The sequence below is a fragment of the Dermochelys coriacea genome, chromosome 1, assembly GCF_009764565.3.
Source record: "Dermochelys coriacea isolate rDerCor1 chromosome 1, rDerCor1.pri.v4, whole genome shotgun sequence".
In the NCBI taxonomy this organism is placed as follows: Eukaryota; Metazoa; Chordata; order Testudines; family Dermochelyidae; genus Dermochelys; species Dermochelys coriacea.
This window is the reverse complement of record NC_050068.2, coordinates 289,373,769-289,399,743: the sequence shown is the minus strand read 5'-3', so window position 1 is coordinate 289,399,743 and position 25,975 is coordinate 289,373,769. Positions and strand designations below refer to the sequence as shown.

Sequence of the window (25,975 nt, the reverse complement as noted above, 5' to 3'; positions counted from 1 at the left end):
GCAGAATTCCCTCAGGAGTAACTAATGAGCTACAGAGCTTATGGAGAATGAGGGAGTTATGAGGTGCACTTCAGTTTACCTTTTGATATGATCCTGCCTAACTGCAAGAAGTTAAAACAAAGGAAGCAGTTAGTGGGGAAACAGGAAATGAAACAATCACAAAGATAACTATCGGGGGTAGCCGTGTTAGTCTGTATACATGAAAAACAACAGCGAGTCCGGTGGCACCTTAAAGACTAACAGATTTATTTGGGCATAAGCTTTTGTGGGTAAAAAATCCACTTCTTCAGATGCATGGAGTGAAAATTACAGAAGCAGGCATTATTATACTGACACATGAAAAGAAGGGAGTTACCACACAAGTGGAGAACCAGTGTTGACAGGGCCAATTCGATCAGGGTGGATGTAGTCCAGTCAAGAAAATATCAGGGAGAAAACAATGGGAAGAGCAATTAATTGAGAAATACTCCCTGTGTGGCTCCAGCTAAGCAGACAAACTTTATTCTTTCCATTTCTGAACCCAGGTTGAAAGGGGATACCAACATTTAAAAGATACTGGGCCTAGGAAGGAAGGCAGATGGGAATGGGTTTTCAGCTGCTGCCATCAGCGAGGAATGCTGACAGACACACAGACAGGGAGAAACTGCAGCGAGCCGGGTGACTCTCCCAGCCGGATGGGAGTAACTGGGATGAATGGAACTTACAAAATCTTGCAGGGAAAGATTACAGTGTAGGTAAAACCCATGCATACAGTGTAGGCCTTCTGTGTGTTTATCTCTTTGCTCTGCATGCTATACACCTTTAGGTGAAGAAACAGTGCTTTGTTTTGAATAAGTAGTTTTTAAGTCACTTTAAATCAGTAGCTGTCACAGGTTCTGGGAGGAAGAGGACCAAACACGGCTGAACCTGTCAGGTTAGGAAAAAGGGTGGCCTTGCATAGTAGGGTTGCCACCTGTCCATGTTCCAGCTCCCACATGATAGACTCACCATCACATTTTGCATTAAATTGGCAGACTCAAAAAGGCCAAGAACCGCCTGGGCCATTAAGACCAAGCTATGCGTGTTACCCATAGAAGTCTCCCAAACATCAGTCTTGATGTATTCTGGGAAATTTGCCCGCTTGCTGTCCACCTCTCACACCAACACCTTTCACCAGCACTACATTTAAGATGTAGTTTATGATCACATGCATATCTTCAAATAGGCACAACAGATCATTAATACATTTGGAAAAAATACACATGGCTCTGCTCAAAACTGGGCTGATATGGAGATGTGTTTATAACAAAACACTTATAACCGAGAGCCCAGTGCTCACTTTACACTAAATTTTAAAACATTTGCTCTTGGATACAAACCAATCCACACAATAAAATAAACTTGTAAAAGAGTTAGTTTCAGTTTGGTTTCTTTCATTTTCCTCACTAGCGTTTCAAGAGTCTCCCCTCAGTATCTAAGCATATAAACCCCAAGATACAAGAACAATGCAGACCAAAGCTCTCTTTTCCCCCAAGAATTTGCCAGTTTAACCATGCACAAAGTGTTATGGTTATGGAGCCATAAAAAATTATGGGAATTAGAGAAGTGGACTGGACTGAAGAACCCAAGGATCTGAATGTGGAGGAGCCTTGGAATTAGCTTCTGCAACTTTGACTTAAAGTATCTGAACCCTATATCCCAAGCAAAGGGAAAGAAATTGTAGGGAAGGGTTGCAGACCAAGCTGGATTAGTAAGGATCTCAAAAGAGGTGATTAAGAGAAAGCAGAAAGCCTATATAAGGAATGGAATATGGGAGGGATCAACAAGGAAAACTCCCTCTTGGAGGTCAGAAAATGTAGGGATAAAGTGAGAACCGCCAAAAGCTAAGCAGAGTTTGACCTTGCAAAGGGAATTAAAACCAATAGTAAAAGGTTCTATAGCCATATGAATAAGAAGAAAACAAGGAAAGAAGAAATGGGATCACTAAGCACAGAGGATGGGCTGGAGATTAAAGATTGTGTAGGCATGGCCCAACACCTAAACAAATACTTTGGCTCAGTTTTTAATTAGGCTAATGAAGAGCTTGAGGGTAATGGCAGGGTCACTAATGGCAACAAGGATATGGAGGTAGAAATCACCACATCCGAGGTGGAAGTCAAACTCAAACAGCTTAATGGGACTAGATTGGAAGGGCCCAGATAGTCTCCATACAAGAATATTAAAAGGACTGGCACATGAAATTGCAAGCCTGAAAGCAAGGATTTTTAAGGAACCTGTTAACTCGGGGTCATACATTCTGACTGAAGAATTGCTAAGATAGTTCCTGTTTTTAAGAAAGAGAAAAGAAGTGATCCAGGAAACTACAGGCCTGTTAGTTTGACCTCAATTGTATGCAAGGTCTTGGAACAAATTTTGAAAGAGAAAATAATTAAGGACATAGTGTTGACCAGTAACCGGGGTAAAATACAACATAGTTTTACAAAAGGTAGATCGTACCACACCAACCTGATCTCCTTCTTTTAGAAGATAACTGATTATTTAGACAAAAGAAATGCAATAGATCTAATCTACCTTAATTTCAGTGTGGCATTTGATACAGTTCCACTTGGGAAATTATTAGTTAAATTGGAGAAAATGTAATGAGAATTGAAAAGTGGATAAGGAACTGGCTAAAGGGATGACTACAACAGGTCATACTGAAAGGTGAACCGTCAGGCTTGATTGAGGTTGCTAATGAAGCTCCTCGGGGACTGGGTCTTGGGACCAATCTCTTAACATTTTTATTACTGATCTTGGCACAAAAAGTGAGTGTGTGCTAATAAAATTTGCAGATGACACAAAGTTGGGAAGTATAGCCAATACAGAAGAGGACTGGAATATCATATAAGTAGTTCTGGATGACCTTGTAAACTGGAGTAATAAAAATGGGATGAAATTTAGTAGTGCAAAATGCAAGGTCAAGCATTTAGGGACTAACAACAAGAATTTTTGTTATAAGTGGGGGACTTATCAGTTGGAAAGGGCAGATGAGGAGACCGGGGTGTATTGGTTGATCCCAGGATGACTATAACCTGTCAATGCAATGTAGCAATGAAAAAGGCTAATGCAGTCTAGGATGCATCACGTGACATATTTCTAGTAGAGACAGGGAAGTGTTAGTACAAGGCACTGGTGAGACCTCATCTGGAATACTGTGTACAATTTTGGTCTCCCATGTTTAAGAAAGATCAATTCAAACAGATCCAGAGAAGGGCTACTAGGATGATCGGAGGAATAGAAAACCTACCTTAGGAAAGGAAACTCAGAGCATGGCTTGTTTAACCTAACTAAAAGAATGTTGAGGGGAGATATGATTGCTCTCTCTCAATACATCAGAGGGATAAATAGCAGGAAGGAGAGGAGTTATTTAAGTTAAGCACCAATGTGGACACAAAAACAAATGGATATAAACTGGACACCAACTATTTTAGGCTTGAAATTTCTAACCAACAGAGGCGTGGAGCATTGGAACAGACTTGCAAGGGGAGCAGTTGGGGGGTAAAAAAAAAAACATACCTGAGTTCAAGACTGAGCTTGATAAGTTTATGGAGGGGATGGTATGATGAAACTGTCTAAAATAGCATGTGGCCAACGGCGACTGCCAGTAGCAAAAATCCCCAAGGGCTGGAGACAGGACACTAGATGGGGAGAGCTCTTAGTGCCAACGGAGAATTCTTTCCCAGGTGTCTGGCTGATAGGTCTGGCCCACATACTCAGATCTAAATGATCTCCATATTTGAGGTCAGGAAGGAATTTTCCCCTGAATCAGGTTGGAAGAGACCGGGGGGGGGGGGGGGGAGTTTGCCTTCCTCTGCAGCATGGGGCACAGGTCTCTTGCAGGTTTAAACTAGTGTAGATGGTGAATTCTTTGTAACTTGAAGTCATTAAACCATGATTTGAGAACTTTAGTAACTCAGCCAGAGGTTAGGGGTCTATTTCAGGAGTGGATGGGTGAGGTTCTGTGACCTGCAATGTATAGGTGGTCAGACTAGATGATCATGATGGTTTCTTCTGACTTTAAAGTCTATAATATGAAATATCTCAAATGTTAAAGCCCCGAGTTTTAATCACTATCAAGGAAAGATCTGACAATGACATTTTTAATTGACATGGTAAAAATATAATTGTTTTGACTGATAGTCTCTTACATATATTTTACTTTGAAAGACAGATCTTCCATTTTGAATCTACATTTTGAGTTATTTGTCTGCATTTTTAATTTTATGATGGTCCTATGTCAGTGGGAGTTCATGCAGGAGCTGACATGTTATTGCATATATACACAATCAAATACTATCATGCTTCATGGGCCATGAAGTTTGGATTTTATCTAGCATGAATTAGTAAATGTTTTTTAATAAACAGTCTTCTCCTTAATTACAGTAGAAGTTTCTACAGCACATCAATCATCAATATGGTGACATTCTTTTTAATTGGATGAGGGAAACAATCTACTTTCTTATAAACTTTGTATAGCCACTGTAGTAAATACTGCTTTGTACGAATTGTAGCTGATGCATTTAATTTGCTATTTATTGGGTTATTGATTATATGACAGACTATTTGAGAGAGGAAGTTATTTGAAAACTTATACTGCTGCTAGACTTCACTTGTTCCATAGAAAATGATTTTCTAAATGTAGCTGTTGCTTAGTAGTTTTGTTTTAAGTAATAAAACCAGTCCAAGTTTAATATAATATGGTATTTTAATGTTTGTGAAGAATCGTCTTCTGTTTTGAGTTTACTTTCAATTTACTTGCAAAGCAGCTTTTATCCCTCCAGATTATTGGAAATCTATAATGAAGATTGTTAAGTGAAATGTGTTTATTTGTAGACATTTCATTGCAAGTATTTTATTTTGTTTAAAATAACTTGCATTTGTTTTACAGATTTAAGAATTCTTCCGGGAGGACTTACTGATTTGACAATTTTTTGTACTGTTCTTGAAAGATGTACTTTAAGATTTTTGTATCAAAGATACTGCAACAGATTGCAATGAAGCCTGCTCAAAGGAACACTGTCATGCTAAACCTATTTTTTTTTAAAGTTTCTGTATAATTTACTTTTCACAATTGATGCTGTTTTCTCTAACACTCTGATTGATTTATATTAAACTAGACAGACAAAAAGTGAAAAGAGAAACTAAGGTACATAGGTGAAACAGCTTGCCTGAGGTCCCACAGCAGATCAGTGGCAAAGCCAGGAATAGAACCCAAGTCTCCTGATTCCCAGTCTAATAACCTGCCCTGGAATAAGTCGGCTTCATAAATCAGTAGATCAGTTTCATTTTCTTATGCCCTAATAATATTTACTCACCATTTCTACAAAGTGCATTCTGTACTTCACAAATAATTAGTTTACCATCTATGCCTGGTTGGCAAGTATTGTCCTGATTTTACAGGAAGGAAAGTTGAAGCAGAGATACTTAAATGATTTGTCCAAGATCATGAACAGAGTCAGTGGCAAAACCATGATTATAATTCAGGAGTTACTGGTTCTCAGTTCTCTATTCAGTCTATAGTCCTTTTTAGAATTGTGGCATTGTGTTTGATGCCCAACAGTCCAGGTGAATGTTTAACCCTCCTCCCACAAAGAAATGTTTTTGTTAATACTTAAATATAACACACCAAAACATTTCTCTATTCAGATTTTCAAATTCTTTTTTCACTTTAGGACTAGAGAAAAAAATGGAGGAGATAAACTATATTTTCACATTTCCCCAAACAGTAAATGGAATTGTATGAATCTTGGTAGGTTCAAACTGCAGGCAGTATGAACAGTTTGTTTGGTTTCTACTCACTTTGAGTTTACACTCCTTGAGTTAGAGTTTGTGTGTGTTTGTCTCTGAATTCAATCTCTGTGAAATTCAGACAAAAATGTTGAGTTTCTCATGTTTTTTAGGGAACATTTTGAGAAAACAGTACTGAGTTGCAGGCCACTTGCAAAAATTTTGCACAGCTCTGATAAAAATCGTATTTTGTAATATCCCAAGCCAAGTATAAACTCTGTCTCCTAGCAATGGCAAACCAAAATGCAGAAGTTTATAGGGTAAGTTCTCATTTAGGTGGTGTAGGGGGGAAAATCTCTACTTCCAGTGAAACTGGCGAGTGATCTTGGTTTTTGTTTTGTTTTTTAATTTAGACTGTGTTTCAGGGTGAAACTGATGTGTTTAAACATGGAAAAAATGTTGCAGATCTATTTTTGATTATTCTTCCATGTAGTTTAAACTGAGTTAGCTAATGATCACTTGAATCAAAGCTGTCCTCTATAACCAGTTCTTCTATGAGGTCCTCACTACTCACCAAAAACCAAATCTAAAATGGCATCACGTCTTGTTAGTTCAGCAACTATTTGGTGAAGAACTCTGTCACTTATCACATCCAGGAAAATCTGGCCCCTACTATTATTTGTAGCACTTATCCTCCGATATATATCTAGGAAGTTGAAGTCTCCCATAATCACAATTCCCAGTAGTATTTATTTCATTAAAAACATTAGAGAGATCTCTATCCATATCCAAATTGGACCCTGGTGGTCTGTAGCACATCCCAAGCTCTATATCAGAGGAACCTTTAGTAGCTTTATTCCCTAAAGTAGTTTTGGCCCAAACATACTCTGTTTTATCCATTCCAACACTTCTAATTTCTTTAAAGTCTACCTCATAATTACTATACAATGCTACTCCACCACCTTTGACTTTATTTCTGTCTTTTCTGAACAGCACATACCCTTCAATGACTGTACTCCAGTCATGATTAGTGTTCTACCATGTTTCTGTTACCCCTGTAACATCTGGTTTCACTTCCTGCACCAGTAGTTCTAGTTCCTCCATTTTCATAGAATCATAGAACCGAAAGAGACCTCCAGCGGTCATCTAATCCAGTCCCTTGAACTCGTGGTAGGACTAAATATTATCTAGACCATCCCTGACACAGGTGTTTGGAGATTTTTAAAAGCAGGTTAGACAATGTTGGAGATTCCACAACCTCCGTAAGCAATTTATTCCAATGCTTAACTACACTGAAAGTTAGTAAATTTTTCCTAATGTCCAAACTAAACCTCCTTTACTGCAATTTAAGCCCATTGCTTTTTGTCCTGTCCTCAACAGTTAAGAAAAACATAAGAACATACGAATGGCCATACTGAGTCAGACCAAAGGTCCATCCAGCCCAGTATCATGTCTGCCAACAGTGGCCAATTCCAGGTGGCCCCAGAGGGAGTGAACCTAACAGGTAATGATCTAGTCATCTCTCTCCTGCCATCCATCTTCACCCTCTGACAAACAAAGGCTAGGGACACCATTCCTTACCCATCCTGGCTAATAGCCATTAATTGACCTAACCTCCATGAATTTATCTAGCTCTCTTTTAAACCGTTATAGTCCTAGCCTTCACAACCTCCTCAGGCAAGGAGTTCCACAGGTTGACTGTGCGCTGTGTGAAGAAGAGCTTTCTTTTATTTGTTTGAAACCTGCTGCCCATTAATTTCATTTGGTGGCCCCTAGTTCTTATACTATGGGAACAAGTAAATAACTTTTCCTTATTCACTTTCTCCACACAACTCATGATTTTATATACCTCTATCATATCCCTCCTTAGTCTCAGCTTTTCCAAGATGAAAAGTCCTAATCTCTTTAATCTCTCCTCATATGGGACCCATTCCAAACCCCTAATCATTTTAGTTGCCCTTCTCTGAACCTTTTCTAATGCCAGTATATCTTTTTTGAGATGAGGGGACTATATCTGTACGCAGTATTCAAGATGTGGGCATATCATGGATTTATATAAGGGCAATAAGATATTCACCGTCTTATTCTCTATCCCCTTTTTAATGATTCCTAACAACCTGTTCACTTTTTTGACTGCCACTGCACACTGTGTAGACATCTTCAGAGAACTATCCACAATGATTTCAAGATCTTTCCTGATTAGTTGTAGCTAAATTAGCCCCCATCATATTGTATGTATAGTTGGGGTTATTTTTTCCCCAATGTGCATTACTTTACATTTAACCACATTACATTTCATTTGCCATTTTGTTGCCCAATCACTTAGTTTTGTGAGATCTTTTTGAAGTTCTTCACAGTCTGCTTTGGTCTTAACTATCTTGAGCAGTTTAGTATCATCTGCAAACTTTACCACCTCACTGTTTACCCCTTTCTCCAGATCATTTATGAATAAGTTGAATAGGATTGGTCCTAAGACTGACCCTTGCTGAAACCACTAGTTACCCCTCTCCATTCTAAAAATTTACCATTTATTCCTACCCTTTGTTCCCTGTCTTTTAACCAGTTCTCAATCCATGAAAGGATCTTCCCTCTTATCCCATGACAACTTTTAATTTACATAAGAGCCTTTGGTGAGGGACCTGGTCAAAGGCTTTCTGGAAATCTAAATACACTATGTCCACTGGATCCCCCTTGTCCACATGTTTGTTGATCCCCTCAAAGAACTCTAATAGATTAGTAAGAATATGATCTCGCTTTACAGAAACCATGTTGACTTTTGCCCAACAATTTTTCTCCCTCCTCCTTGTAACAACCTTTTATATACTTGAAAACTGTTATGTCCCCTCTCAGTCTTTTCTTTTCCAGATTAAACAAACCCAATTTTTTCAATCTTCCCTCAGAGGTCATGTTTTCTAGACCTTTAATCATTTGTGTGGCTCTTCTCTGGACTCTCTCTGATTTGTCCACATCCTTCCTGAAATGTGGCGCCCAGAACGGGACACGGTACTCCAGCAGAGGCCTAGTCAGTGCAGAGCAGAGCGGAAGAATTCCTTCTCGTGTCTTCCTTACCACACTCCTGCTACTGCCTCCCAAAAGGGATGTTCGCTTTTTCTGCAACAGCGTTACACTGTTGACTCATATTTAGCTTGTGGTCCACTATGACCCCCAGAGCCCTTTCGGCAGTACTCCTTCCCAGACAGTCATTTCCCATTTTGAACGTGTGTGACTGATTGTTCCTTCCAAAGTGGAGTACTTTTGCATTTGTCCTTATTGAATTTCATCCTATTTAGTTCAGACCATTTCTCCAGTTTGTCCAGATCATTTTGAATTTTAAACCTATCCTCCAAACACTTGCAACCCAAGCACTTTTGTTACCCAGGATCATTGTATTGGTATACAAATATCTTAACTGCTGCTGCTTGGCTTCGCCCACATTCCTCACCCCAAGTACAGTCATTCTACTGTCAGTATCGCCTATCTGACTGGTATCAGCACTATCCTTCCTCTTAAGGTCCATGCCCCTACCCTTTGCTGTTCCTTTCTCCATTGCTGTATCTATTCTTACTTGATTTTCCTCCCTCTCAACGTTAAAATCAGGCATGGAGATTACATGAGCATCTCCCAACAGTCATCCCCAAGCTCCTAGTTTAAAGCTCTTTTAATGAGTTGTGCCAACCTCCATCCCAGAAGTCTATTTCCCTCCATACTCAGGTGGAGTCCATCCCATGAAAACTGTCCTCTGTTCATGAATGCCTCCCAGTGGTCAAACATTCCAAAGTCCTCCTTATAGCACCACTACCTAAGCCATTTGTTGATCATCAATCTTTTCTCGCCTTCACTCTCTGCAGGGACAGGCAGAATCCCACTGAAGATCACCTGAGCCTCCATTTCCTTAAGCGGCTTCCCCAGCCTGGCATAGTCTCCCTTGATCTGTTCCAGCGAGAATCTAGCTGTGTCATTTGTTCCAACATGAAGGATAATCAGTGGATTCTTTCCTGCTCCCATTAGGATCCTCTTCTGCCTCTGGTCCACATCCCGTATCTTAGCTCCTGGCCGACAGCACACCTTTCTGTTCTCTGGATTAGCTCTGGTGACAGGCCTGTCTGTTGTTCTTCGTATATCTGCCTTTTCCTGGTGATGGTATGATTCTCCAGCCTTCCTCCTATTCTTTCTGGCTGCAAGTCCTCTGGTCTTTTATTCTCCCTTGCAATCTTCTGCAAGTCATCCTGAATCTTCCTGGAGCTCTGAACTCAGGTATCTTCATTGGCTCTTTCCCTCTTCTTACTGGACTAGCTGCTTTTCTCTTCTTCCTTGCCCTCCCTTCCTCGAGGAGGACTTAGGCACTCAGTTCTTGCTCAAAAGTTTGACTGTGCCTTAAAATTGTAATAATCTAATAGAATATGACATGCCAATTTTTAAATCTACTATTCCATTACAAAGTAGTTATTCTACACAAAATTAAAACAAAACAAAACACTAATTCTGTTTGTGAAGCTTCTTACCTTTTCCTTACCACAGCTCTATTGCAATATGGCTCAAATGTGCCCTGGCATTGTAAACTTCAGAGGATCAAAAATGTTTTAACCTCATAGAAACGGGGTGTGTGTGTAAACAGGAGAGAAATGTGGCTAAATAAGGAGCCCACTCTCCCAACTACCCACACTTGGGCATAGCCACTAAACCATCTCCTCTACAAAACTTCAGAAGTCATTGGAACAGGTGGAAAAATGAAGAGGGGAAGAAGTTCCTTCCTTTAGAGAGCAGCAGCTGCTCTAAAAAGCATTCTCACTCCTACACTTGTAACTAAGAAGGTTCATATAAAAATAAACAAAATGAGTTAGTGTTGCTCTGAGATGGACTGACTCATCCGCTATGGTTTGTGACTCCCTTTAGAAGGTCAGACAGTGCAGCCACAATTTCAGAGAGAATGACAGCAAGTCAGCCAACCTGTTATACTTTCACTGAGGGGAACCAGATTAGCATGGGTCTACTGGCACCAGCCCACAGACCTTAGAGGCATCATGCATCTCACATGACATTTCATGCATTCCCACTGCACAAGCGAAATGTTATGAATTCAGTGGAACTCTGGACTGAACGAGGGTTTGGACTGCAGTTTAGTTTGGCCACCATTAGGGGCCAGCATGGAACTTATGTAGCAAGATGGCTTTTCTATTGTTAACCCCAGCCATAGGGAACCCCACTGGAGAGGGAGGCGGCTTCAGCAGACGAGCTTCATTTCAGAAAAATTCTAGTGTGGGAGAAGGGGAGCAAAGTTGTGTCAGTATCCCTGCTTCTTCCACCCCAACAGGTCTCAGCTGCATGTGGGGAGTTAGTGAACTGGTCCCACTAGTGCTGCCAACTTTCAACTCACACAAAAGCAAATATGCTTGCCGCCCCGCCCCGCCCCACCCTCCTCTGATGCCCCACCCATGTCCCACCCCTTCTGAGGCCACACCCTCGCACACTCCATCCCCCCTCACTCACTAGCTCATTTTCACTGAGCTGGCTCAGGGGGCTGGGGTGCAGGAGAAGGTGAAGGTTCTGGTGGGGGTGCAGGCTCTGGGGTAGGGACAGAAATGAGTGTGGGAGGGTGCTCCGGGCTGGGATCGAGGTGTTCAGAGAGTGAGAGAGGGGGATCAGGGATGAGGCTCAGAGGTGCAGGTTCTGGGCAACACTTACCTGAAGCAGGTCCCACCCAGAGACTAGGGGTGGAAGGGGGAGAAGGGAGAACAGTCTGCGGTGAGAGTTGCTCACTGATGGCCAGTTTGGGGCAGGGACCAGGACTCTGTTTGATCTGTGCTCAGCTCCGGCGCAGACTGCCATTGCTGCTTCTCATCCCGCCAGCGAGGAGTAGCGCTGACAATGCAGTGGTCAGTCAACCCCACAACAGCCCTTACATCTCCAGGGGACACACAACAGAGCCAGCCAGTGAGGAGCTAAAAAAAAAAAAAATCAGAGGGAGGAGACAGGAACCAAGGTCTAGGGGAGCAACTGCCCCCCTGCCCCATAGCAGTAGTGTAGTCTAAGGTCAATGCAAAGAGTTTATCCACTTCTCATCTGGGGAATATGAAGGTTAGGTTAGGTTAGTTTATCGACGTTTTTAAAAAAACTTCTACACCACAGCCCCATAGGAAATGACACCCCTACTTCAGTGGTGTGTGCATCAGTGCCACAACAGCGGAGGTGAGAGGAGCAACTACCTTTGGAAGAAGGGACAAGGAGCAAGTGGGGAAATGAGTGGGGGTAGGGGAACAAAAGAACTATTGCAGAGGAAATGTGGACAAGAGCTACTGGGGAAAAGGGTAGTTGAAATGAGTAGTTACTTGAAGGAAAGGTAGGTACAGGGGCTACTGGGGGAACTGGAGCTGTTATGGAGAGAATGGGTTAATAGGGGAACAACATGAGGGTGAAAAGGGCCAATGCCAGCTTATAGCAGCTCTCACACAGGTTTCCTCTTGCCCAGCAACCACACTTCCCTCAAGCACCACTGCTTCCCTTAGCTCCCCCACAAGATGCCTGCGTCCCCCTCTCCACCCCCTCTGCCTGAGCCCTAGACCTTCTTCTTATGAAGAGTGCAAGGAACAAGGCCCTTGCCTCTTCCATACTTGCTCTTCATGCTTGGAGAACCCTCTCAGGGAAATAAAACCTCAAGGGAACACCTTTCACCAACACTAAATCCATACAGGATTTTAAAAACTGATGTTTGTGGCTCTATGCAAATTACTTGTCATATAAGAAAATAGATATATTTGTCTAAAATGCCACATGGAACTACACAAAATTTGTCAGGTATAGAATCATAGAAACATAGGGCTAGAAGGGGCCTTGAAAAGTCATCAAGTCCAGCACCCTGCACTGTGGCAGGACCAAGTAAACCAGACCAGCCCTGACAGCTTTTTTTTCAGCCTTTCATCACAGGTCAGGTTTTCTACACCTTTTATCATTGTTGTTGCTATCTGGACTGTTTCCAATCTGTCCACATCCTTCCTAAATTGTGATGTGCAGAACTAGACACAGTTCTCCAGCTGGGGCAGGGGTGGCCAACCTGAGCCTGAGAAGAAGCCAGAATTTACCAATGTACATTGTCAAAGAGCCACAGTAATATGTCAGCAGCCCCTCATCAGCTCCGCCTCCCCGCCCCTGCTCTCAGCACCTCCCACCCACTGGCAGCCCCGCCGATCAGCGCCTCACCCTCCCTCCCTGCACCTCCCAATCAGCTGTTTCGTGGAATGCAGAAGGCTCTGAGTGGGAGGAGTGAGGGTACGGCAGGCTCAGGGGAGGAGGCGGGAAGGGGTGGAGTGGGGACAAGGCCCACGGCAGAGCCAGGGGTTGAGCAGTGAGCACCCCCTGGCACATTGGGAAGTTGGTGCCTGTAGCTCCATCCCCAGAGTCAGTGCCTATACAAGGAGCCACATATTAACTTCTGATGTGCCGCATGTGGCTCCGGAGCCACAGGTTGGCCACCGCTGAGCTGGGACCTCACCAGTGCCAAGTAGAGTGGGAAATTAACTACTGTGTCTTACATACAACACTCCTATTAATACACCCCAGAATCATACAGTATTGGCCTTTTTTTTTTTTTTGCAGCTGCATCACATTGGCAAATCTTTCAGTTTGATCCACTATAACTACTTTTCAGCAATTCTACCACCTAGACAGTTGTTCCCCATTTTGTAGCTGTGCATTTTATTTTGTAGCTATGCATTTTATTTTGTGATTTACTTTGCACTTGTCTTTATTGAATTTCATTTTGTTTAATTCAGACCAAATCTCCAATTTGTCAAAGTCATTTTGAATTTTAAACCTGTCCTCTGAAGCACTTGCAACCCTTCCCAGCCTGGAGTTATCTGCAAATTTTATAAGCAGATTCTCTACTCCATTAGCCAAGTCATTAATGAAAATATTGACTAGTACCGGACCCAGGAATGACCCTTGTGGGACCCCACTAGATACACAGCAAATCACTGATAACTACACTTTGCTCTGTCAACCTGTTTCCTCACTTCCCCAGGTGAGACGGGTACCCAGAAGTCACCTACTACAGGATAGGCCCAACATGGAAAATACAGAACACCACTGGCGATCACACACAGCCCCCAGCTAAAACCTCTCCAGCACATCATCAACGATCGACAACCTATCCTGAAAATCGATCTCTCACTCTCCCAGACCTTGGGAGGCAGGCCAGTCCTCACTTACAGACAGTCCCCCAACCTGAAGCAAATACTCACCAGCAAAAACACACCACGCTACAGAAACACTAACCCAGGAACCAATCCCTGCAACAAACCCGTTGTCTACTCTATTCCCAGATCTACTCTTGCGACACCATCAGAGGACCCAACAACATCCACCACACCATGAGGGGCTCATTCACCTGCACACCTACTAATGTGATATATGGCATCAAGTGCCAGCAATGCCCCTCTGCCATGTACATTGGCCAAACCAGACAGTCTCTATGTAAAAGAATAAATGGATACAAATCAGACATCAGGAATGGTGACATATAAAAGCCAGTAGAAGAATACTTCCATCTCCCTGGACATTCAGTAACAGATTTAAAAGTAGCCATTCTTCAACAAAAAAACTTCAAAAACAGACTTCAGGGAGAAACTGCAGAGCTACAATTCATTTGCAAACTTAACATCATTAATTTGGGCTTGAATAGGGACTGGGCATGGCTGGCTCACTACAAAAGCAATTTTCCCCCTCTTGGTATTGACACCTCCTCATTAATTATTGGGAGTGGACCACATCCACCCTGACTGAACAGGCCTTGTCAACACTGGTTCTCCACTTATAAGGTAACTCCTTTCCCTTCATGTGTCAGTATATCTATGCCTGTATCTGTAATTTTCATTCCATGCATCTGAAGAAATGGGTTTTTTTACCCACAAAAACTTATGCCCAAATAAATCTGTTGGTCTTTAAAGTGTCACTAGACTTCAAATACAGTCTTTCAACCAGTTGTGCACCCACCTTATAGTAAATTCATCTAGACCACATTTCCCTAGTTTGCTTATGAGACTGTAATGAGGAACTAAGTCAAAAGCCTTACAAAAATCAAGGTATATCACGTCTACTAGTTCCCCCCTACAGGCAAGCCCAGGGTCTCTCCTATCCAGGCCCAACTAAGACATCTGCCTGCCATTCTTGCTGAGGTAGTGGGAGCTGGAAAGGACAGCTGCTTAAGCCAACAAAAAGTCTTCTCTTTTCCTGATGCAGGAAGGAGGGCATAGGCGGTCTCTGAGCATAGCCTAGGAAGGGGAGACAGTAAGGCATCCAAGCTATGGTGAGCCAAGGAAAGTGCATTTTACATATAATGTATGTACATTTTAAATGCAAATTCATTAATTTTGTTCTGCCACTGGCCTGCTGGGTGACCTTCAGAGGCAACTTCACCTCTGTGTCACCATTTCCCCATACGTAAAGGGAGGATAATGATATTGGCCTCTTGTGTCAAGCGCTTTGAGATCTACTGATAAGACTACTATATAAACAGCTAAGTATTCTTGATTTGAAATTGATAAAACTTAATGCTTTCCCTAGCTCTGGCTGCCTCAGGATCTCCCCTCCCCTGCTTTGGCTCAGGAAGACAAGCATGTGCGCACACACACAACTCCCATGGCCTCAGAAGAGGAGCACTCACACCAGATTCTCCTTCTTAGATGAAAACTATGGCAGGAGGGGCAAGTCAGGAATTTTTAGGAGACACACCCAGGGATCTAAGAAAAATGACAGCAGGACAGAAAGGAAAGAGGGAGTTGTGCTGGGTTCCCCTCAGGTTGCCACCTGGAACTGTGGTACGACTGAGCCCTCTGACCCACCAGCCTGACTCGTACTGTATTGCAGTGACAAGCTGCAAAGCCCTCCAGGCTGCACTTTCACCCGCACACATACAGGTAGGGACACACCCAGCTGCAGTTACATGCAGGCTCTCTGACCAGCCCCTGCATAGGAAGGCTACAGCTAAGGAAACTCCCAGCTCATCAGGCATGCACCCACTGTGCAATATAAACCCAAAATTATACCTTCTTGTGTTGCACAGGGAACTGTACAGAGTAGTCTCATAAAATTCACTTTCACCCTCAATGTGGACAGGAATATGCAACAGCCTTTACCCCTGAGTTATGATTCCTATACACTTCATTCCAACTCACTGGTTTAGATAAAGCTAAAACAAGTTTAACTACAAAAGATAGATTTTAAGTAATTATATGAGATAGCAAACAGATCAAAGCAGATTACCTAGCAAATAAACAAAAAACGCAAACTAAGCTTAATATACTAAAATGATGGGAAATCACTCGTTACCGAGTATGACCATCTTCCATGGGAATTATGTATCCTCAGGTGGCTAATAAGGCCAATCCTTGAACCACAAGTTCTATTGCAATGAGGGCAGATGTTTTCAAGCTCAGCAGAAGGCTGTTGACCATGACTGGAAGTCGGTCTCTCCTTCCTTCTGCGCCTCTTGTCCTTTTCAGCTTGTTGGCGAACAAGTTCAAAATGCAGGGGACCATCACGTAGGACTTCACTCCATTTTAAGCAATCCTAGGCAAGTGTCTCCCAAGTGTCAACGTCAATATTACACTTTTTTAGGTTGTCCTTCAGTAAGCCCTTATATCACTTCCATTGTCCACCCATGTTACGGTACCCTTCTTTCACCTGTTTTGGGAGGCAATGGTCTGGCATTCGGACAATGTGACCAGTCCAGAGGAATTGCTAATGGATCATCATTGCCTCGATACTGGTGGTCTTTGCCTCTTCCAGGACACTAATATTGATGCGCCTGTCTTCCCATTTGAACATCAGAATCCTACAAAGGCAGCATTGATGGTGCATCTCAAGGACTTTCAAGTGGTGTCTATAGGTTGTCGAAGTTTCGGACCCATACAATAGTGTTAGGAGAATAACAGCTTGATAAACAAGAAACTAGGTGTCTGTTCAAATGTCGTGATCTTCAAAAACCCTGTGCCGTAAATGAGAAAAAGCTATACTGGCACAGCTCGGGCGATGTTGAATTTCTGCATCAATATCTGCCTTGGATGAAAGATGACTTCCCAGGTAGAGGAAATTATCAACATTCTCCAGTGTCACTCCATTGATTTTGATAGATGGGACATGCAATATCTCATTTGGAGAGGGCTGATAGAGCACTTTAGTCTTCTTGATATTAAGAGTGAGACCAAGACATGCGTAAGCATCAGCAAACACATTCAAGATAGTTTGAAGATCCTTCTCAGAGCGGGCAAAGATTGCATTGTCATCAGCATACTGAAGTTCCACAATAGATGTTGTGGAGATCTTACTCTTGGCTTTCAGCCTGCTAAGCCTGAACAGCTTTCCATCCATTCTGTAAAAGATTTCAATGCCAGCTGTAAACTTCCCAACAACTAGGTAAAGAATGATGGCGATAAAAACCGCAAACACAATTGGAATGATGATACAGCCTTGTTTTACTCCTGTTTGTACTTTGAAAGGTTCGCTCTGGGAGCCAGTGCTGTTAAGAACATGTTATCATGAAGCTATTTTAGGACATTGATATATTTATCAGGACATCCAATCTTAGAAAGTACAGTCCAAAGTGCATGGCGATTCACTGAATCAAAGGCTTTAGCTAAATCAATAAAAGCCATTTACAGTGGTTGGTTTTGCTCCCAACACTTGTCTTGCATATGCTGTGCTGCGAAGATCATATCCACAGTTCCACAACATGGTCAGAAACCACTCTGTGACTCTGGTAAAATTTCTTCCGACAGGGGCAGAAGGCGAGTTGCAAGGATCCGCGCCAGAACTTTGCCTGCAATGGCTAGGAGGGAGATACCACAATAATTTCCACAATCTGCTTTATCCCCTTTCATGAAGAGGGTGACAATCAGGGCATCCCTCATTTCACTGGGTATCTCCTCCTTTATCCAGATTTTAAGGATAAGCAGGTAAAGATGCTGAATTAGCTCTGGTCCACCGTCTTTAAAGGCTTCAGCGTGGATCCCATCTAGACCTGCTGCCTTGTTGTTCAGCTGCTTGGTGGCATTGTGTACCTCATACAAATTAGGAAGGTCTCTGATCTCATCCCTAAATGGTCATTGAGGGATTTGCTCAAGGACTTCATCTGCAACCATAGAATTACGGTTAAGGAGAGCTTCAAAATGTTTTTTTCCAGAGAGAATTGATGACTTTGTTGTCCTTCAGAAGTGCGGTTCCATCCTTAGAGAGAAGAGGATTCATACCATGACAAATTGGCCCATAAACAGCCTTGGTGGCACTAAAGAAACCACATGTATTGTGGATGTCTGCGAGATGTTGGAGTTCTTTCACTTTCTCAGTCCACCATTTGTTCTTGAGTTCTCTGGTTTTATGTTGGACTTCCGCCCTCGCCTTGGCATGGGCTTCTCTCTTTATATTACAATTTGTGTCATTCTGCCAAGCATGAAATGCCATTCTCTTCTCATTAATGAGTTGCTCAATTTCAGCATCATTCTCATCAAACCAGTCCTGATGTTTTCTGGTTTGGTAGCCTATGGTCCCTCACAGGCATTGATGACTACTGCTTTCAGCTGGCTCCAGTGTTCCTCAATTTTTTCCAGAAACTGTGATGAGAGCTTTTCTTCTAAGACTACTTGGAAGTGGTCATGCTTAATAGGATCCTTCAAATCTTGAATCTTCAACTTGTGCCTGACCTGCTTCTTTTGCAGCCTCCATTTGGGAGTGATCTTAATTTTCATTGTGGATCGAATAAATAGATTGGGTATGAATAGCAGAGTCTCACCCTAAGAGACGATACAAGCAGGCTGCAGATTCTTAAGGGGCAAGCTGCACTTGCTTTACAGTTTGGAATTCCCAGGTGTTTCATTCACAGGCTAAAAATCCCTTTAGCTTGGATCCAGCACTTCCCCCAGTTCAGTTTTTGTTCCTCAGGTGTTTCCAGGAGTCTCCTTGGGTGAGGAGTGAAGAACACCAAATGAGGTCACTCCCTGCCGTATACAGCTTTTGCATATGGCGGGAACCTTTTGTTCCCAAGCTTGGTTCCCAAACCAGTCTGTGGAAAAATACTGACATCCCAAGATGGAGTCCAGAGACATGTGGTCTCATCGCATGTCCTTGTAGAGTCATAACAGCCATTATTTACAGAATGTCTGTAGCATTCTCAGGAAAGCTCCCCAGGTGGGAGATAAGCTTATCCTAAGGCATATTGTTTTTTCCTAATGGCCCATTCCCCGCCCACTCTCTAGACTGAAAGCATCCCGCCTAGTGGGCGTTACCCAGGTCTACATTTGAAATACAGATATATAGTCAATATTCATAACTTCAGATACAAAAATGATACATGCATACAAATAGGATAATCATATTTAGCAAATCATACCTTTTCCAATGACACCTCACATGACTTATCTTGCATAAAATACATTATAATTATGTCATAGTCATATGATAATATCACTGACAAATATAGGATGCAGTGTCATAGAAGTTAGCTTGGCCAAAACCAGTGGGCGTGGGCTTGTCTGCATGTGAGCACTTGAGATGGTGCCCCTTAATGAAGGGCAGAAAAGATGACAACAGACGCACTTGTTCTGGGAGTGCAAAAAAATAAATCAATAAGAAACGTGCTCTTCACCTTAACACATGGTCATGTTTTTGCATTTGATACCATTTTATTTTTTTAATTTTGATGTCAAATATCTTTTTAATTACCAGATGTAATCTTAATTCTGTACACTCACTCTACTTCAGGACAAAACAACCACCAAATGAGTAATTTGGGGTGAAGAATGAATTCTTCTCATAAACGTGCCAAAACTGCTATATTTGTGACTGCTCAGCACTGAGCCACAGAGTTTGGAGATAAATTGCATGAACACTGAAACTGTTCTCCCTTCCCCTCAGGCTCATAGTACTCCTTTTTGTGACTCTCACGTAGTCGTCTCAAACTTGCAGTAATGAAAAGGATTCTCTGATTTTAATAGCTCATTAGTTAAAAAAAAAATTACAAACATATCTAGCACTGTACACTTGCATAGCTCTTTACAGACAGACATTCACAAAACTGTTCCCAGAGAGTAGTTATCAGTGGTTCACAGTCATGCTGGAAGGGCATAACAAGTGGAGTGATGCAGGGATCAGTTCTGGGTCCGGTTCTGTTCAATCAATGATCATCAATGATTTAGATCATGGCATAGAGAGTACACTTACAAAGTTTGCAGACGACACCAAGCTGGGAGGGGTTGCAAGTGCTTTGGAGGATAGGATTATAATTCAAAATGATCTGGACAAACTGGAGAAATGGTCTGAAGTAAATAGGATGAAGTTCAATAAGGACAAATGCAAAGTACTCCACTTAGGAAGGAACAATCAGTTGCACACATACAAAATGGGAAATGACTGCCTAGGAAGCAGTATTGCGGAAAGGGATCTAAGGGGTCATAGTGGACCACAAGCTAAATATGAGTCAACAGCGTAACGCTGTTGCAAAAGAAGTGTACATCACTCTGGGATATATTAGCAGGAGTGTTGTGAGCAAAACATGAGAAGGAATTCTTCCACTCTGCTCTGCCCTGATTAGGCATCAACTGGAGTATTGTGTCTAGTTCTGGGTGCCACATTTCAGAAAAGATGTGGACAAATTGGAGAAAGTCCAGAGATGAGCAACAAAAATGATTAAAGGTCTAGAAAACATGACCTATGAGGGAAGAGTGAAAAAAATTGGGTTTGTTTAGTCTGGAAAAGAAAAGACAGAGGGGACATGATAACAGTTTTCAAGTACATAAAAGGAGGAGGGAGAAAAATTGTTCTTTTTAATCACCGAGGATGGGACAAGAAGCAATGGGCTTAAATTGCAGCAAGGGCGGTTTAGTTTGGACATTAGGAAAAACTTACTAACCGTCAGTTTAGTTAAGCACTGGAATAAATTGCCTAGGGAGGTTGTGGAATCTCCATCATTAGAGATTTTTAAGAGCAGGTTAGACAAACACCTGTCAGGGATGGTCTAGGTAATACTTAGTCCTGCCATGACTACAGAGGACTGGACTAGACGACCTCTCGAGGTCCCTTACAATCCTATGATTCTATAATACCCTATCTCTGTGTGAGTTTGCAGATTATTTGTTTAATTCCTCTGACATATTATACAGACATTAAATGAATTTTAAAGATATATTTTAAAATTAGTAGAGTAATTCTAGCTGATTCTCTACAAACATAGTGCTTTCTATTGTTCCTTTAAAAATATTTAGTTCCAAAAACAACAGGCTAGATGATCAGTTTGTGATTTAGCTCATAGTAAGGGGCATTATGCTATGGTGCTGTTCTTACAGCATCCCAGGATGAAGACTGTGCCTCAAAGAGTTAATCGCCCTCCTTGTGTCCCTGCTGCTCTGGAGAGGGAGTGAATTTTGACAGGTGAACACTTGTCGCAGCATACACCCCAACTCACCAGCGTCACTACACCCCGGGGCATATTGATTGAGATAGAGTCAAGCCTCCACCTACCTGCATGGGGATGGCCGAATGCAGTCATTTTGCAAAGCATGTTTCACTGTAAGCAGTGGTACGGGACAAGGGAGTAAGAGATCACCTAATACCCCATATACTCTCTTGTGCACAAGACAGGCCATGATGTGGCCCCAAATAATTGAAGGCAATGGTGGCAACTCCATGATTAAGGGCGAGTTCTTTTTTTCAGTAAAAAAGGGTTTAAATCCCTATTTAGGTATGTAAAGTGTTGATACTATAACTAAAATTACAATACTCAACCATAGGGTAGAGATTTAATTTTCTGGAAAGCTGCAATTGAATCTATTGAGCACTTCAGGAGTTCAAAGAGTGAAAAGTTACTCCCTCTTGAAACCTTATTGGTGTGTGCATGGTTTTGTTTTTAAATCTCTGTAAAATGGCTTTGTTTTAAAACCTTCAAACATTAGGCAGACTAAGAACCTAAACAAAACCTATATATAAAAAAGTAAAATTCTTAGCATTAATTAATTGTAACTGTTTCTATTCACAGAACACTTCCAGGAGAAACCATGACACCAGGACCCACCACATGGACACTAACCAACACCCCAACATTATCAACTTACCAAGACTGCCCCTTACCATAGCTGAATGATCTGTACTCTCCAAAGGACTGAACTTCTTCCCCATCACAGAACCTGATACCATACTAACATATGAAGATTCTCTGACAAAGAATTATTTCACAAGAAAGATGACAACCCACAACTATCACGTCCCCACTGGCAGTCACTAGAAAAAAGAATAATCTTATTGGACAACCCACAGTGGACAAAACCACACACTTAGTCATTATACTGATTGCTTCAGGGGAAAAACCTGACTGTGAAATCCTTAAACATCACATCCAGCACAATCTCTGCACTACCAAGAGGATAGCAATACAGTCCCTGAAAGCAAATCACCAGACAGAGATCAAACCCAGCAGGCCAAGATGGTGCCATCGTAGTCCTCAACCATGACAACTACACCAACAAGGCCAACTGAGAACCCATCGACACCACTTATTACAATGTCACACGACAATTCACCCCGTAATTTAAGGATACCATCAAATCCTTCCTGAAACTCCTCCAACCTCATCCCCCAGCTAACCCATTCCGGAGACCTTCTATATGCTTTTCAAGATACATAAACAAGGGAACCCAGGCAGAGCCATCATATCTCATCGGGGCACTGTTACTAAAGGAATATCAAGACTCATAGAAACCCTCCTCAAACCACTCACCTCACCAAAGGGCCAGTTCCTCCAGGACACAACATACTTCCTCCAGAAACTCAACATTAACAACCGCCCTCAGAACATCTTCCTTGCCATCATGGATGTCACACCTCCCTATACCTCAACATCCCTCACCATAAAGGCCTTGCTGCCTCCCTCAAATATCTACAAGACAATGGACAACATTCACCCAAACACATCATAAAACTCAGCCATAACAATTTTGCAGTCAGCAAACACTCTGTCCAAACCATGGGAACAGCTATGTGTACTAGGATGGCTCCCCAATATGCCAACCTCTTCATGGGCCACTTTGTGAAAGAATATCTGGACAAATATATCATTGGTTTCATGGACAACCCGCAGTTGTCTCAGATACATGATATTTTCATCTTCTGGAGAGATGACCTACATTGCCTCATATTTCCACCACCCATCCATCACACACTAGAACATTCCCAAACAGCATCAACTTCCTGGACACCACGATCAGTTTAAACAATGGAACGCTAAAAATGACTATTTACAAGAAATCCACAGATCACCACACCTACCTTCACAGATCCAGCAATCACTCCAAACACACCAAAAAACGTGTTATCTACAGCCAGGCACTCAGATACCCATGGAATACGCTCCAAGGAGCAAGTCTGGGATACACACCTTAACATATTTTACCATCATCATCAAAAAAGGACACTCCACCTGAGAAATAGATTGCATCATGGAAATAGATTGCAACCAAATACCCCAAGAAAATCTGCTTCAATGCAAGGGAAAAAAACCTCACCAACTGCACCAACCCACTCCCACCCACCCCAGAATCCATACACGGTATCAAACAATTACAACCCATACTCTATGGGAACCTCATCCTCAAAGAAAAATCTTTCCTGAACTCCCTCTTCTGGCCTTCAAACACCCCAAGCTCATCAGAAGCAAATTCCCAACAGACCAAGACACACCAACTCAAAGTGGCACACCCACCTTCCTGCCAGAACAGATGCAAAACCTGCAGACATACCTCCACTGCTAACGTCATCAATCCCCACCCCCACTCAAAAAAACCACCTTTCAGGATCCATGGGTCCTACACATGCCTATCACAACATGCCGTGTAAGAACCACCTTGTGCGTGAAATTAGACAATCACTATGCTCAAAATGACAGTATGATTTTCACACAGAAAAATTATGAGACAAAAACACGTCACCCGTAGGTGAACACTTATCACAAAAATATCACTTTGTATCTGACCTCTCAGTCCTCGTCCTCAATGAAAACCCACACAACACCTTCAGAAGATGAATTTAAGTCCCCAGGCTCATAACTCTGCTAGACACTAAAAATCATGGACTCAATAAAGACACTGTTGTAATGAGCCATAAATCCAATCTGTCACCCACTAACTCTCCTTTGTCCTACAACTGCAGATGTGTTTACTGCCCATTTCACCTCGAATGGTCTCTTGCATCATGCTAACTGCTTATGCTTAGCAATCTGTTCCATCTTGTCTTTAGCTGTGACACTGATTATCATCTTTCCCACACTTGAAGTGCTCTGTTTAAGCTCAAAAGCTGGTCTCTTTCACCATCAGAAGTTGGTCCAATAAAAAAAATAATATGACCTCACCCACCTTGTCCCTACTCAAGAAAGCAGACAAAACACTTTCATTAAATGAAGAGATGTCTACAATTTTGCATGCTAGAACTCTGGCTCACAACAACATTTTAGACATACCTTCTTCTTAGAGAGTAAACAAAGTCCCTAGCCACCAGAGCTGGAAGAGAAATCCCTGCTCCTGCTGAGCTTAGGAGTTTCATATAGCAAGTACTTTCCAAGCAGATGTGGTAGCAGGGCTCATCTCTTGGTTACAGAAGGACAGGAGCTCTCTTCCGATGACAGCTCACAGCTGATTAAGTATTGCTTATTTTCCTTTTGTTCAATTTTTCTTGACAATTTTTTTCCTACAAAAATATTCTAAACAAATGCTTTTGGAAAAAAAATTCTGTTCAGTGGGAGGGATACCATTTTCACACCCTTTTTAATTTTGACTTCTCCTCCTCCAGAAAAAGAGACCGAAGGGGACAAGAAGAGGTTAGGGTGAGAGAAAGCGGGATTTTCCTTCAAAAATGAAACGATTAAAAAAAATGTTGTTTCTGCTTAAATTTTTGATTTGGTCAATAAGCCATTTTTTGTCCAAACAAAAACAAAAAACTAACAGAAACCCACACTTCAATGAAAAATGTTGGTCAGCTCTACTTAAGAGACAGCACTGATTCTCCATCTCAGTTCTCCTCTTCTGCAGAGTCACAGAGCACAGCTAAGGGATGGAAGCATGGTTGCCAGTCCTGCTGTGATACCAGGACTATAAGAGAACAGGAGCTGTCTCCGTGCAATGAGCAAATTACTTCCATGCAGCTGGGCACACACTAATTTTGAAGGCCTGGATCCCTGACCGTCCACTTCCTTTTTTGGCCCCACACCAGATCCATTTCACAACCCCACCAACTTTGCAGACCACTGGATAGGATGCAGGGGATAGAATGTTCAGACTCTTCACCTACATTGCACTGAGTTGTTCCCATAAAAGGGGAAGAAATTAATGCTATAATAAATTTAAGCTTTCTTGGTTAAATGCAGTCAAATTAAAAATAAAGCTTTTTAGTGCCATTCACATATGAAGTCACCTTTTATGGATAACGAACTCGTATAGAAGTTTTCTGGACAAAGAATGTCATACAAAAATGCTGTTTTCAGACTATGAATTGTTCTAGCTGACAGCATAGTAGGTACTATAGAATGAGATTTACTGCATACGATAACAAAAAATCAAGTTTTATATATGAAATGAGAAAAAATATCCCACGGGAAATCTGCACTGAACCATAAATCATGAGAAGAACATGGAGATTAGACTCCTAGAAGCACTGCACATTAAATGAACAGTATACAATTCAAAATCAATTGAGGCAAATTCAGTACTTTTGCTATTATAGTGCAATAACTGTCACTTTGAAAGATGAAAGTTGCTTATTTCAAAAGATCCCATAAAGTAATTCTTTTCCTACCTAAAATATAAGTATTTTTAAACTGTAGTGTCAGTCAGCCAAACAAATTCACAAAACACCTTAGAGCAATGTACTTCAATCAGTTGAATATTCATATGGGATTTAGAAAAATATCTCAATTCACTGACCTAAATATTATAAAGCAAGCCATCACTATCTTCTAGAGGCAACTTTGGAAAATGTTAATTTCTTATCTGACAATTAAACTACTACTGTCTTAACAATACTTCGCATTCCTATAGCATCTTTCACCCACATACCTCAAAGTACTTTATAAACATCAGCTAATACAGTGTCTTGCTGCAAAAACTAGGTAACTGTATAAACTGATGATGTTTGCAAAATATTTTGAGGTACGTGGGTGAAAGACGCTATAGGGATGCAAAGTATTGTTACACCTACATGCAATTTG

At 41.8% G+C, this 25,975-nt stretch overlaps 1 protein-coding gene and 1 long non-coding RNA gene across 6 annotated transcripts in view; both read right to left on the bottom strand.

Annotated features, from left to right (window-relative positions):
- The window catches only part of GRIP1 (glutamate receptor interacting protein 1), a 535,595-nt gene that overhangs the window by 458,761 nt on the left and 50,859 nt on the right, over window positions 1-25,975 (bottom strand). The gene's annotated exons all lie outside the window — the stretch shown is intronic.
- Window positions 8,631-13,305, bottom strand: LOC122456090. The gene is made up of 3 exons (XR_006274751.1): window positions 13,262-13,305; window positions 10,702-10,706; window positions 8,631-8,795 (listed from the first exon to the last, which is right to left on the bottom strand). It is a non-coding gene; the product is annotated as an uncharacterized LOC122456090 (long non-coding RNA).